The following is a 13,367-nucleotide window of genomic DNA, read 5'->3' on the forward strand; positions in this document are numbered from 1 at the left end:
TTATTATTCCTGCTACCCTTATTTTGTTTCACATAACCAGATTTTGACTTTTCCTTTAAAATATTTCCTTTAACAAGTACCAACCACTTCAGACCGCTAGTCAGAATGACAGTCTAGCCTAATGTTTCCTCAGACTTTCCTTGCAAAAAGCCAGCCTGGGTATTTGTATACTCCTCCCTTCAGCACAGATTAGAAATTGTTATTTCTGCTGAATGAAGTTTGATGATAAGGCCAGATCTGGCAGCTGAAAATGGCACATCAGTGCATGTATGTTGTTGTGCAGGTAAGTCACTATCTGCCTGACCTGCAGCCAGGACACTTTCTGGTCCCTTCTGCGGGTGAGAGAAGATACTAGTAGAAGCAGCTGGTATGAAATCAGGCTGCTTAATCTTGAAAGATGTTGACTGAAACAAAGAGGCATATGTTTATGTATTTTAAGACAGGCTTTCACATTATCAACAGATACTTATTTTGTTAGACCTGCAATAAATACTGTAATTATGGTGGGCATTCCTGTAAGATACAATATTCTATGTTTTATTTGAGTATGGCTCTTTTGAGAAACCTATTAGGTTACAAAATTACAGGTTTCTGAGGGAATGGCACAATTTAATGACTACTTTTGTATGAGGACATAAAATGAACTAGAAAGTCAGGAATAGATATGCAGATTAATTAAAAATATTAATCAAGCATGTTTAAGCAAAAGAGGAGCACAATGACAGTCTCTTGAATTACATCCTAATATTTTCTAATGACCATTGTCATATGGAGATAGCTTTTGTAACAGAAAGAGTGGAGATGCTAGCTTAGATAAGGAGAGAAGAGAAAGGATAATCTTACATCTCTATGTCCATCAAGAAACTTTTCATGACTGAAAGAGGAAAGATGTATTTCTAAAACAGCATAAAGTCTAAGTGTGGGGGGGTTAAGTAGATCACTTTACCAGTGAACAGATATGCAGAAGTTGTTAAAGAAGATCTTAGCTGATAAACATAATCCAAGGCAGTTTTCTGTTGCAAATTCACATGCTTTCTTGGCTAATATTAGCTGGAGGAGCAGGAAAGTGAAGAAATGGCCTATAACTCACCCCAAAGTTGACGTGTTGTGCTTCTTCAGAGTCCATTGACTTGGAAGATTAGTAAGAGTGGTAAATCTAGTCTGCATCCTTCCCATCCCTGCCTTTGTGCTGCTGCAGTGTTCGTGCTGCCAAGTGCTGAGCTGGAGCAAGAAAATGAATTCATGAAAAATGGTGCAGATTTTTGGAGACAGAGTTGATTTGGTTTTTTGTTTATTTGTTTATTAGCAGATTAGTTTTCAGCCCTGGTGATTCCTGATCCAAGTCATTGTGTGGCCTTGTGAACTTCTGTGGAAGAACAAAGGCAGGAATGGGAGTACATAGGTGGGGATGGAAAGCAGAGGAAGGAGGCAACATTTTGGTCCCAGATCTCATTTATATCAGCTTTAAATGGCCAAGAAACCACATCCGCCTCTACACAGGTAGGAAAAAAAATGCTCAGGACATGAGCACCACTGAGATGTAAAAGCATCTGGTCAGAAGTACAAAGGAAATATCTCCTCCCTTCCCTGGCTGACTGCTGCCAGTGGGTTAGCAGCAGTATTTGTTATAATGAAGGAGCATATGCTCCTGTTCTTCATGTCATTTTCTTCATTCCTATTGTTGTCTGTGTAAATACATTGCTTAGCACCTCTGTTACACAAAGTAAAGTTTACACTGCAAGCTGATCCACAGTTACTCTGTCTCGCAGTTAAAATATTTGAAGTAGATGTTGGTAATTCTATTGCAAACCTTTTCACAATGAATTTTGTAATGTACTATAATATCTGAGACCTACTGTCAGGCAGCTATAAGCCCGGTCAGATGAACCTAGAATTTTTTTAATATGATCTATGCTTCAAAATGTTCTTTCTCAAAGAAGCAAAACAAATAATTCCTTTCCCTTTGAGACTCCTCGTAAGCCATTTTTAAGATAATTTGCCAGGCAAAAAGGATGATGTAATTAGATACAAAACAAAGTACTCATAATTACAATCCCCACCTCCCAAAAGTGGCCATTAATCAGTTGTCTGGTACGCAAGCATTCTGTGCTTATATTAGAGAAAGTGTTGCCAAAGATGTTCTTCCAAGGCACACCAAGCAGCAGAGGGAACTTTTGATTCAGTAAACACACACAAACAAATGCACTTGATATGCCAAGACAGGAGGCAGGAGTATTTGGGACATGGTGGCAGTGCCATACATAGATTGTATTGCTGGCACTGCTGGCTACTACTGGCCAGCACTTCAAAAGTATCCAAAAGACCAAAGACAACGATTTGAAATGTCCATAGAGGACTTTGAAGTTATTATTAACAATGTATCCCATAGCCTGAGGCATACAAAAAGTATGTCTGCACACTAAACTGCCAAACGGAACAGGATTTGTTTATCAGCCTCTCCATCGGGCCACAGAGACTCCCTCTGAAATGATTTGTTCTTCTCTGCTCCTGCAGCTCAGCATGCCACAGGCATGTTCTGAGGTTCAGACTCAGCTAGCAGAGGGTCAGTTTGCCAGCGCAATAGCAAGTCCTGTCTGAGCTGTCTTTCACACTAGTGAGAAAAGGCCCAGAAACAAACTCCTGAGTTGGTGTTCCCCTCCTTGCAGCACTAGTTTGAGGTTTGGTGGCCAAATACAGCTTCCCTATAAGCACTGCCTCTCTGGCTGTAGTAGAGGAGCCAGAAGAGATCATCTGCACTGATCATCTGAGCAGTGCAGGGTTTCCACTAATTACTGTAACACCAGTGCAAACCATTTCCCTTCTGCAGGCTTCTGGTTTCCTGACTGACTTTCACAGTTTTCTGCTGTCATGCAAACCCAAAATCATGCCTCCATCATTTGTCTCTATGGTCTGTCCGTCTCTTCCTGGTGGTGGGACAAAATGCTTTCTGGACATGAATGGCTTCTTTGTTTCCCTGCTCTGAAGAGGTCTGACCAGAATTCCGTCCAGGTTTGTATCCCTCAAAACCATAGTTGACTACTTTGAAGTTAGGAAAGAATTTTGTCCCACATCTTCTGTTCTCTGTGAAAAAATGACTTCAGCTTTGTGGCTAGGAAGAGTCAAGTATAAAATAAGAAAATGACCATAAAGATGATGACTGAGGATCTCAGTCAAAGGGAACATATCCCACTTTAAAGCTCAGTGAATAAAGCAGTGAATATCAGAAACAGGATTTATTCCAGCAGCTGCAGTATAAAATACTAGTTAATGGCAATCTCTGCTTTCGTGTGCATCTTAAATATGTATTGCCCTGTTGCACTATGGAAAGACATTCTATTAAGATATTTTTGGCTAGAAGATACAACCAAGCCACAGAGTTGCACTGCAGACTTCAGGAAAATGAGAGTTAGCTTCATTTAGCTTGCAGAGTTTGTCTCTTTATTCTTTAAGGCTTATTTAGTTAGATAAAAAAACTAAGCCATGATTTTTATTAGCAAAGTCTAACTCCATTTATTTCTCATCTATTTGCACACATTTCCAAAAGAAGTGAATAGGAAATGTTTCAGCTTTTATTTTTGATTCTAATAGGAAATTTTTATTAATTACTTAAACAATTTGCCTGTTTTCATATGTGCTGCTACATTGAGTTCTGAAATATGCGAAAAGATTAGCCAAAATAAAATGTCAGCAGTTGGTTTCATTCACTGGATACTAGAAAACATTTAGGAGTTTAAATTGATTTCATATGGGAATGTCAGCTGTGTGCTCTGGCTAGGAATGAAGCTCTGACTCAGAGGGATAGAAAAGATATGATAATCAAAATTTCTCAAATTCATTTCTCCTAAGTAAGGGAGTGACACCGTGGTGGAACTCGTCCTGAATCCAATGCAGTATTTTGTTTTACCCCCAGATAAGTTCTAAAAAGTAGCATATGCTATTGTGAAGTCTTTCTCCCCACACTGTTCTTCTCATGCCTGGCCTAAAATCATCCCACAACGATTTTTTCAGAGTTTCCCACAACCTTGAAGACTTTGAAGACTATAATTTTTAACCATCAAAGCAAAGCAGCAAGGGAATGGATTTTGAATAAAGCAAAATAAGAGGCTAGGGAGAAATATATATTTTACACTAAAACAGAAAATCTTTATTCACTTTGAATTAGGAAATATTTTTTCTTCTGATGTAGACTTTTTTAACCATTCTAGTAAGCCTTCTTTTTAGTCATCAGTCCTAAGGAGAAAGCAGAACAAGAGACAGCAGTGGTGTTACTCCACAGTAGCCAAGCAGTTATGGTATTAATCCAAGATAATTCAGACAAATACTGCTCATACCTCTGTGTCACCTCCCTTGCATTTCACTGGACACGCGACCTATTGGGTAGCACACAGAGGGGTGATGGCACTTCACAGCTAATAAGTTTTTACATGTTTAATGCAAGTTCAGTCTTCGTATGGGCAATCTACAGTAGGAAAACTCAAGCTCAACCAGTGTTAATCCTGAAAGGCACAGGTTCAAATCCCTTCAGGTGGCACAGAGGAAGGTATGAATAAGCAAGCTGATACATGGTCGGGCCACATCCATTGTAAGTGCAGATGGTTGCAGATGAGTATTGCTAAGTTGCAGTTTTTTAATGCACCTCAATGCAAAATATGGATTAAATATCTCTCCTGAAATGTGGAGGACTAAAATGCAGCTCTTTTTTTTTTTTTTTTTTTTTTCTCAACTCAGTAACTTCAGGGGGTCTATGACTTTTGTTTGCAGGGAGTCTGCATAGCAGCTGTAACTGCTGTGCTGTAACTTCACTATTTTATTTTAAGGCTGATTATTTTTCTTTCAAAATGGATACTGGGCAAGTAGCAATCTCTAGGTTTGTTCTGTGTCTCATGAACATACAAATCTAAAATAAAACTCTACCTAGAGCTTGGTCATCTATTTACTGGCTTATTCTCCAGTACCCAATGTGTTGCTCCCATACTTAGCTCCTTATAAAGCCACTGTTCCTTTGAGTGGCATTACTTTCATTGTTGGCTTAAGTGTGGCTCTAACTGCACTACATGACTAACTAGCACAGGGATTCTTCATATGAATGTGTTGTGTGGATCCCCTCAAAGGGCATCCAAGTCAGGGCAAGCCCTCAAGGGCCAAGTCACAAAAAGATGCTGTTGTCCTTCCCTCCCCTCCCCTCCCTTTTCCTTTTTTTGCCAGTTCTAAGCAGCCATAAAATATCTGCTACACACTTCTGTGATGCAGAGGGAATAATTATCAGCTCTGGGCCAAGTCACGTACAGAAGCAATAGAAGAGTATTTTAACTGAGCAGGAATGTTATTTATCTCTATGCTACTTACGTTTAACTGTGTTTAAAAAAAAAACTTTTCACCAAAACAAACCTCCAAACACAGATGTTCACTAAATATCCAAACATGAAAAAAGATATTCAGAGAAATTTGAGGAAAAATACTAAGAATCTAAATCCCCAAATCCTTATGCAGATTTTATTCAGTCCGAACTCTCTCTAAATTAATTGAGGATAAGTAATGAGTAAAGCTTTCAGAATTTAATTATTTATTTACATAACTGCATTTTTCTAAAAATCAAACTTTACAAATTCTTGTACTTCTATATAGAATTACACCAGAAAAGACACAAAATATAAACCATCTCCTAAAAGCAGTGAAATTCAAGCCAAGATCTTTTCATAAACTTGAAGTTCGCATCCACAAGGCATAAATGTGCCAGATTGCAGTATGTGGGTCACTTGCTTTGCCAGATCATGCAGTCTATTAGTTGGATTTGTATCTTTAATCCTGAGAAGGGAGGAGATCAAGTATTTTGATTGCTTTCAGCTTTTTGTGTTTTATGGGGAAATGTGTTACAATGAAAAACTGAAATACAGAATGAATTAGATTTTGATCATGGCTGTGAATTAATATCTATGTTGTCAGATTCCATTCTAACAATTTGGCATGCACATTGCAACATCTACCTACTGCCAGAACAGGCACTAATTGGCTGAAAAGATATGAATCAGTAAACTGAATTATTGCCAAACTCATCAAAAAGATGGTATTTGCAGGGCATTTTGAACAAACATGCATAGCTATTGTCTCTGCTTTTCCTCTCCTGTCAACAAATACAGAAATTCAGATACCAAAGCTCTCTAGAAATTTCACAATCAGTAAAAAAATTAAAAAAAAAAAAGACAACATGGTTTTAATTATTGTTCTCTTCATGCATCACCCTAGAACATCATCTAATCTTTCAAAAAGTTCCTTATCATTATGAATTAAAATACTGTCATTCTGTGATACAATAATAGCATTTCTTACACATGTGATAATGGGAACATACTGATATGCTCTGGCAAGTGTATTCTATAAATCTGGTACAACATAATCAAATAACAACTAGACTAAAATTCTCCATAGTCAAGTTTCATAGCTAATTTTGTCATTGATGATAATACTGATTTCACAGTTGGGTGTTGGGGGTGCACTGTATTAATCACTTTAGCAATGTAAAAAAGTTGAAGTTATGAAATAATCTATATGCTGTGATCAGGAACAATGTACATTGTGCAAAAACGAAGACCTGTTTAGTTAAACATATTCTTGTAGCAAGTTTTGTATTTTATGCTTTATTTGAGTGAACTAGTCCCTTACTGCCTATCATGCACAGGACAGCTGTTTAGATCAATAATTGTTAGGCTGCGTTCTTCAGATGTGCAGGGCTTTTGTTTTTAACTGCAGCATTTCTGTGTTTTGGCTTTCCAATGTGCAACATGTGATCTTTGTTAAAACCCTCCCGTGGAATGTTGACATACATACAGGATTATTTTCCCTGTCAGGAGTTCATATAGATTTATATGAAGTTTTAAAAAATGCAGACTCAACTTTTATTTTCCATTCAGAAAGAGACACAGCTGTCATGTTGGTGACAAATAGCTTTTAATTTTAAACTTTTGGATAAAAGGAATAGACATCTTTCCTGACCACACTGTGGCAGGATATAACTACATCCTATGAGTTGAGAACCACATCAGTTACCTACTGAATGTAACATTTTCCTAAATTAAGCTTACCTAAAAAAAAAAAAAAAAAAAAAAAAAAATAAGCCATGGAATCAGCTTTCTCATACAGTTAGGATTAACTGCATTTCTCACTTCCCACTTCCCAGAAGGATGGTGGTACAATAGGAAAGAAAAAAAGATTTCTGCAAAGACTGAAAATAAGTTGTAAGTTTCTTGCCAGGGGCTAGTAGCAAACACTTTCCTCTAAAGTCCAGGCTTAAACAGTGGAAACATTTCTCTGGATAAAGGGATGGAATCACTTTTTCAAGCCATGTATTGACTGCAGGGCCAGACAACAATCCTTGCAAGTAACAGTCTTGCGGCACCATATACCCTGCCCTAATGAACTGACACTATTTCTCTGGTAATCTCCTCAAATCTTACCCTTGCTGTAGAGTTTGCACCTGTAGAGTGCAATATTTCCTTCTTTTTTCTTCTTTTTAAACCCCTGCTCATTCAATTTGCTCAGACAATGCAGTGGCAAGCCAACTACAGCACAGCTCTAGGGCATGGAAGTGGAAAACATGTGTGAGCCATCTGAGGGGCGCTCGACTCCCCGACATCTGCTAACCACATTCCTGGGTTGTATGGCCAGATCATTTCCTGAGGTCCACCAGCCAGCTGTGCTACAGACACAGAAAGAAGGGACAGCAAATGCTGCTGGTCGTCTTGGAGCTGGGAGGCAGCAGGATATTTATTCCCTTCACATCACAGGGAAACACTGTCTTTGGTAGTTGGTGTTGTTTTCTATTTTGTCATCTAAAATCCACTTTGATGTGGTGGCAATGATCATACCAGGAGAGTTTCTGGCTGGGTGGTTCTTGGGGGCCCACCGGAAGAGGGGACAGTTGGCCATCAGCCTTGCAGCTTTTCATGGAAGAAGCCTTTGTTGGGATCTTCTCTCCCCACCACATCTTTCTATGTTATTAAGAGGAAAATCTACTTACCTGCCCACCCTCACCTGTATTGTTTCTTTTGCTGGTGAAGGAAATCAAAGATTTTCTGGCTCAGAAAGTCAATCATTATAAATATATAAATTTTTTGTTATGATGTTGGCATTCTGTCAGCTCACAGCAGCTGAGAAGTGAGCCTACTACTCAAGACAAATTCAAATGTCTACACATTCTTTTCCCAGACTGAGATTTTAAAATACAAAATTATGAATTCTGAATATGTTAAAAATCAAGTGGGAGAGAGGTGTTGCAGGGAGTTAGTCCTCTGTTGTCTAGAAGAGCTTTATCTATAAAGGTTGTAAATACTGTTTTTCTTGTGTGACGTTATAGATTCTTCCTGCCTGATAAATAAATATAGTGCCATTAAGGAAAATGAAATTTAATTCCACTGTTGCCATATCTACCTTAGGGGAACCGTTCAAGCACAAGACTGAAAAGTGAAAAGTTATCTTCAGTCTTTGAATAGATGACCTTTGCCTTCATTACAATGTTGTGGTCCCAATCATAGTTAAAAAGCAGAATTTCCATAACATAACGCAAATCATCATAGTAGTTTACCTATCTCAGAATAAAAGTACACTAAGCAAATTATCTACCAGATGTCAAGTAAAAAGTCCAATTTTTCACCGAGGCTGATAAATGAGTTAATATCTGAATGATTTCATGTGGTAAACAATATAGAATCCACAAAGCATACCTAATGGAGCTTTGAAGTCGTCTCAATTTTCTGAAATGCCATTTACTAGAACAGTTATTTTAGTTGCAAAATATTGTATCAATAATGGAATAGGACCTTCGAATCATTACATCTTTTTTGTAATAAAATATTTTATTGCTTCTAAGAACAGAGCTGAGTATCTGCAATGAGAGGAAAATATTTCTCTGAACTTACTGGGTAAAAAGTCAAAGGAAAGGAGTTTGAGCTCTACCCTATCTAAACTTATCTACAAAATATACTCAGATGTAATTTGAAAGACAGAGACAAATAGTGTATTTAACCTTAGGAGCTGCTTGGGTTTTCCCTAATCTCGACCTGCCACATAGCTGAAAGTGGAAACCTTTGAAATGTTTTTACAAAAATATTTACTTTTTATTAAAATTAGGAATGAAGAAGATTAACAAGGCTTTTCCTCTCCCTTTCTTTTTAACCTTGCAAACAGTTTAGTCATGAACCTCTGCAGGTCAGCATGTTCTGTTGTATTTATATGATAGTGACAGAACAAACTTCAAATATCTCAAGGGCTCAGCTTAATCTGATGATCATAGAGCAGCCTTTTTTTCTAAAGATATCTAATTAATAGACCACTCATTCAGCAATGAGCTTTGCATCACGTTAGTTTCTGTGGGAGTTTTTTCATGACAATTATGCATTAAAAAAAAAAAAAAAAAGAGGAAATGTACACAATGAGCGAACATCCTAGAGTCATTTGCTGCTTGAAGTCTAAATGTCAGATATATTGTCCATCTGCTTCTCTTGCTGATTTATTGACTAGACTTGTAAGCTCTTTATTTTGAACTGAGCTACAGATATGGGGAAAAGTACAGAACACCCAATCTAGCAGTGTCAACCATACAGATCTCTCTTTGGTCCAGTCTTGCTGCTCAGTACATTCATTGTAGATTTGCTATCAAAGTCCAGTAATGACTAGAAGAATGAAATCCTCCAAAATTGTGGTTATCTCGATAAAGAATGAGTTAGTATCCAGGCATTATGCAACTGGATGAAAGATTAAGGGCATGGGTTTCAGAGTTGGGGTACAAATGAGTGATTAGAAATTAGTAAGACTGATTCTTTACTTGAGAAATACATAGAATGTAGTGATTCTTTGTGGTGAGTACTGTTCTGACAAAAGTCAGCACCTATATAATACACTTAACTATTTGCAAGATTTAAAAGCCCTAGAATTAATAAAGAAAAAAAACAGAGAGAAGGAGGAAAACATTTTTTCTTTAAAGGAAGCAAAATCTATCAGAGACAGAATAAAATAAAAATTTCTCATTAGTCCTGGTTCACCTTAGCATACAATAAACTCACCACATATTAATGACACATTGAATATTTTTGGAGTTTTCATTTCTTTTTCAGAGCCCTATTATCATTTCCAGAAGCCTCTCAGCTGCAACATAAACTTTTCTGCACACGTTAGGCCTAGTTTAAGAGTACAATGTCCTGTTTCTGATCATCCATAACATTCTATAAACCTCACTCATTATAGCAATCCCCCAGTTAGCATTAGCTGCTGATGACAGCGCATAATGTATGACGACATGTCTGTACTTCTCATACATGCAAAAGTCGTCTTGTCTTCTGGCCAAAACAGGAAGCGGTTGACTGAGAAATGGTGAAGGCAAGGGAGGGTTTGATACCTGGGGAGACCTTTGAAGCTGTGGTGGAAAATTTGAAATTTCTAAACAGCCTCACTACACTTATTTTATTTAACATTATTTTCTGTTTTAATTCCTATTGATACATAATGATATAATTATTTGTGAAACAAAGAAAACTGTGTGAGGCTTACTTTTCCTCTGAAAAAGCTTGATTTTCTGTTCAGTGAAGAACATGCTTGTGACTCACTTGGAAGCACTATTAATTTGGCCCAGATTTGTCCTAAGACCCTTAACCTGAAGATTCCCTGCTCCAGCAGTCTGAGAAGGAATGCATTTTCTGGTGCTATTTTGCTAGTGTTCATTTTGTTGATGCGGCTGTTAAATTACAGAGGACAACTTACGTTGCAAATCAGCAGTGGAAATGCTTGTTTTAAGCTTGTTAACTCATTCCCACAGTCTTGACAAAAGCCCAAACCAGCTGCTAATCAGAATTAAATAAAGAAAAGATGAGTGGTTGAGATTTGTGTTTAATTTATTTGTTAGCTTATGATGTGGCTTGAAAGTCTGGGATGAAATTTTAAAAGGTTTTGTCTCAATTACATGGATTTTAATACTAGATATATTCCTTTCAAACAATAACAGCAATCATGAAATGTTCTCAAGCTTATTTTACATGCTAGTTATGCAAAATATACTAAATGAAACCAGTTAATCTGGCTGCAAAAATCAGTAGGAATTTTGTGGTATGTCATGGCAGCAAAAGCACCATTAAGATTTAGTCAACGTGTTATTTGGACAGAAGGTTGTGATTGCAATTGGAAATACTAGGCATATAATTTTTTAATCCAATTCTCTAAAAGAATGAAGCTAATAACTTAATATTGTCCCTTAATTTATTCATCTGTGCCCTTTCCTCCCATCTTTAACAGAACTGGATTATGGAGCAGACATTTCTGAAATACTAGAGGCGACTCTCTAAGCCTTATGAAAAAAGAAAAAAGGAAAAAAGAAAGAAGAAAACAGTTTTATAGAGTAGTCTCAAACAAGTATGCACAAATGAAAAATCTATAGCATGAGTTGAGCAGCAGCCTTGGCTTGATGGTTGGCCAAAATCGGTGTTGTCTGTTCCCTGGGTGGTTAGGAGCAAACTGAGGTAAATGGAAGCAGAGAGGAAGCAGATGTTCAGTGGGTTTGTGTTAGTTGACATGAAATACATAGTTCTCTAAAGATGCCTATTGCACAACCAGCAATTAATTTGCTCTAGTTGCATTTGTATATCAAGGACAGGTCTTCATATGCAGGTACATTAGTTGGTATCAAGCTTAACCAGGTGAGGATTGGTTAAACAAAAGAACAAAATGCTTTCAAAGATGAGGTTGCAGAAACTGGCACTGCTTTATATCCCATCCTTTCCTTCTCTCTCTTTATTGTATACGTGCATACAATTTCTTTACTGATGTCTCCCTACAGGATTAGAAGGGCTAAATAAGGAATTTGGCTAAGTAAGTACTCTAGGCTGAGTTAGGAATTCTGGACCTCTTCCTTGGCCAGTCTGGGAGCAGCATTGCCAAAGATTTTTTTCCACTGTCAGGTTCACATGATATCTCTGAATTGTCTGTTTGTATTCACCATGCACGTTCATTCAGGGATCCAGTCAGGTTTAGAGCCAGCACTTGGATGAAAGGCTTCCAGAGTATACATGAACTATTCTGCAAGGAGTATGTGGGTTTAGTACATAATGAACCCAAGACAGGACAAGATCTTAGGGGAATTTTAAGCAAGATATGAAGAAAATCTTGACACAGTGATTAGGAGTCATACAACTATATTTTTATTTGTAAGATATTAAGCTCACAGCTTGTATTCATTTTGTATGTCCATTGTTTTCTATATTTAAGAAGACAGTGCTTGACTTTTATTTTCAGACGTGCCTTCTCTCACTCTTTGTTGTGGCATCCATTTAAAATTATAGTCTATTTTGGCAGGTTATTTACAAACATTAAGAAATGTTTCCTGTTCCAAAGAGCATATGCTGGGCAAGACAATGGAAAAGAGAAATGATGCAATGTCATGACTCTCTCAAAATTACACATTATTCCTGGGGTGAGATAGAAAGAGAAGCCAAACCTCACATTGCTGTGGACACTGCTGTCGTTTAGTCTCTCTCTCTTTCAATTTCTACCTTCCTTCATCCTCCTATCTCAGTTTTTCTCTCTTCCTCATTTTCTCTCAATCTTTTGCTGTGTCCAAGAAGAGTAATGAAGGAAAATATCTTTGGCCTCCTTCTGGGAATTTTCAATTCTCCCTTTGGTACTGCGTGACTACATAGTTTGAAATGCCTGAGCTCACTACTTACTTAAGAATGCCCACATGAGTCACAGTTACTATAGTGACTTCAATTTAAACATATCTATGCTGGCATATAATATATTTAAATATTGTTCTAGATAAAACCATCCCTATAGTACCAGGGAATCCATATTTCTCAATGATATATTGAATTCAAGCCTAACTGATAGTACACTAGAGGACTTTCACAGCACAGTTTTCTGGGTTATTTTTTTGTACGATAACATATCAGATATGTAATAGTCTTAGAGAATTAGAAATCCTTAGCAGCTTGTTTAAAATGTTTCATAGGAAATAGCATGGCCAATACTGCCTTTGAATAAACCCCACAGAAGCTGTGGGAAGTTTCTCTAGAAATCTAAAGCAAAGTTAGACTTCTATTTTTAAAGAGCTGCATTGTATTATTTTGGATAAGTAAGTGATCCTTTTTTGTATCTGTGATATCTGTTTGCTCTATTTTTAAATTATTTATGTTTTGCAGCATTAAATAGTAGATGGCATTCATGAAGAGTTGCACTAAGAGAGTTGTGGTCAGTAGCCCAATCTCCAAGTAGAGACCAGTGATGAGTAGCGTTCCTCAGGGATTGGTGCTAGGACCAATGTTATTTAACCTCTTTGTAGGCAACCTGGAGAGTGGGATTGAGTGCACCCTCAGCAAGTTTGCAGATGA

The 13,367-nt window shown here is 37.4% G+C and overlaps 1 protein-coding gene and 1 long non-coding RNA gene across 7 annotated transcripts in view; one reads left to right on the forward strand and one right to left on the reverse strand.

The window, feature by feature from the left end:
• LOC146544487 (uncharacterized) overlaps nt 1–1,356 on the reverse strand; it is a 107,188-nt gene extending 105,832 nt beyond the window's left edge. For 2 of the 5 annotated variants that reach the window (XR_014883142.1, XR_014883144.1), the window contains exon 1: nt 1,091–1,352. This is a non-coding gene — a long non-coding RNA (uncharacterized LOC146544487). Of the gene's footprint in view, nt 1–1,090 lie in introns of all 5 variants that reach the window. The other 3 variants (XR_014883145.1, XR_014883143.1, XR_014883146.1) reach the window with 3 other exon arrangements.
• The window catches only part of DLC1 (DLC1 Rho GTPase activating protein), a 221,348-nt gene that overhangs the window by 151,655 nt on the left and 56,326 nt on the right, over nt 1–13,367 (forward strand). The gene's annotated exons all lie outside the window — the stretch shown is intronic.

Source organism: Meleagris gallopavo, chromosome 4, assembly GCF_905368555.1.
Source record: "Meleagris gallopavo chromosome 4, MGAL_WU_HG_1.1, whole genome shotgun sequence".
NCBI lineage: Eukaryota > Metazoa > Chordata > Aves > Galliformes > Phasianidae > Meleagris > Meleagris gallopavo.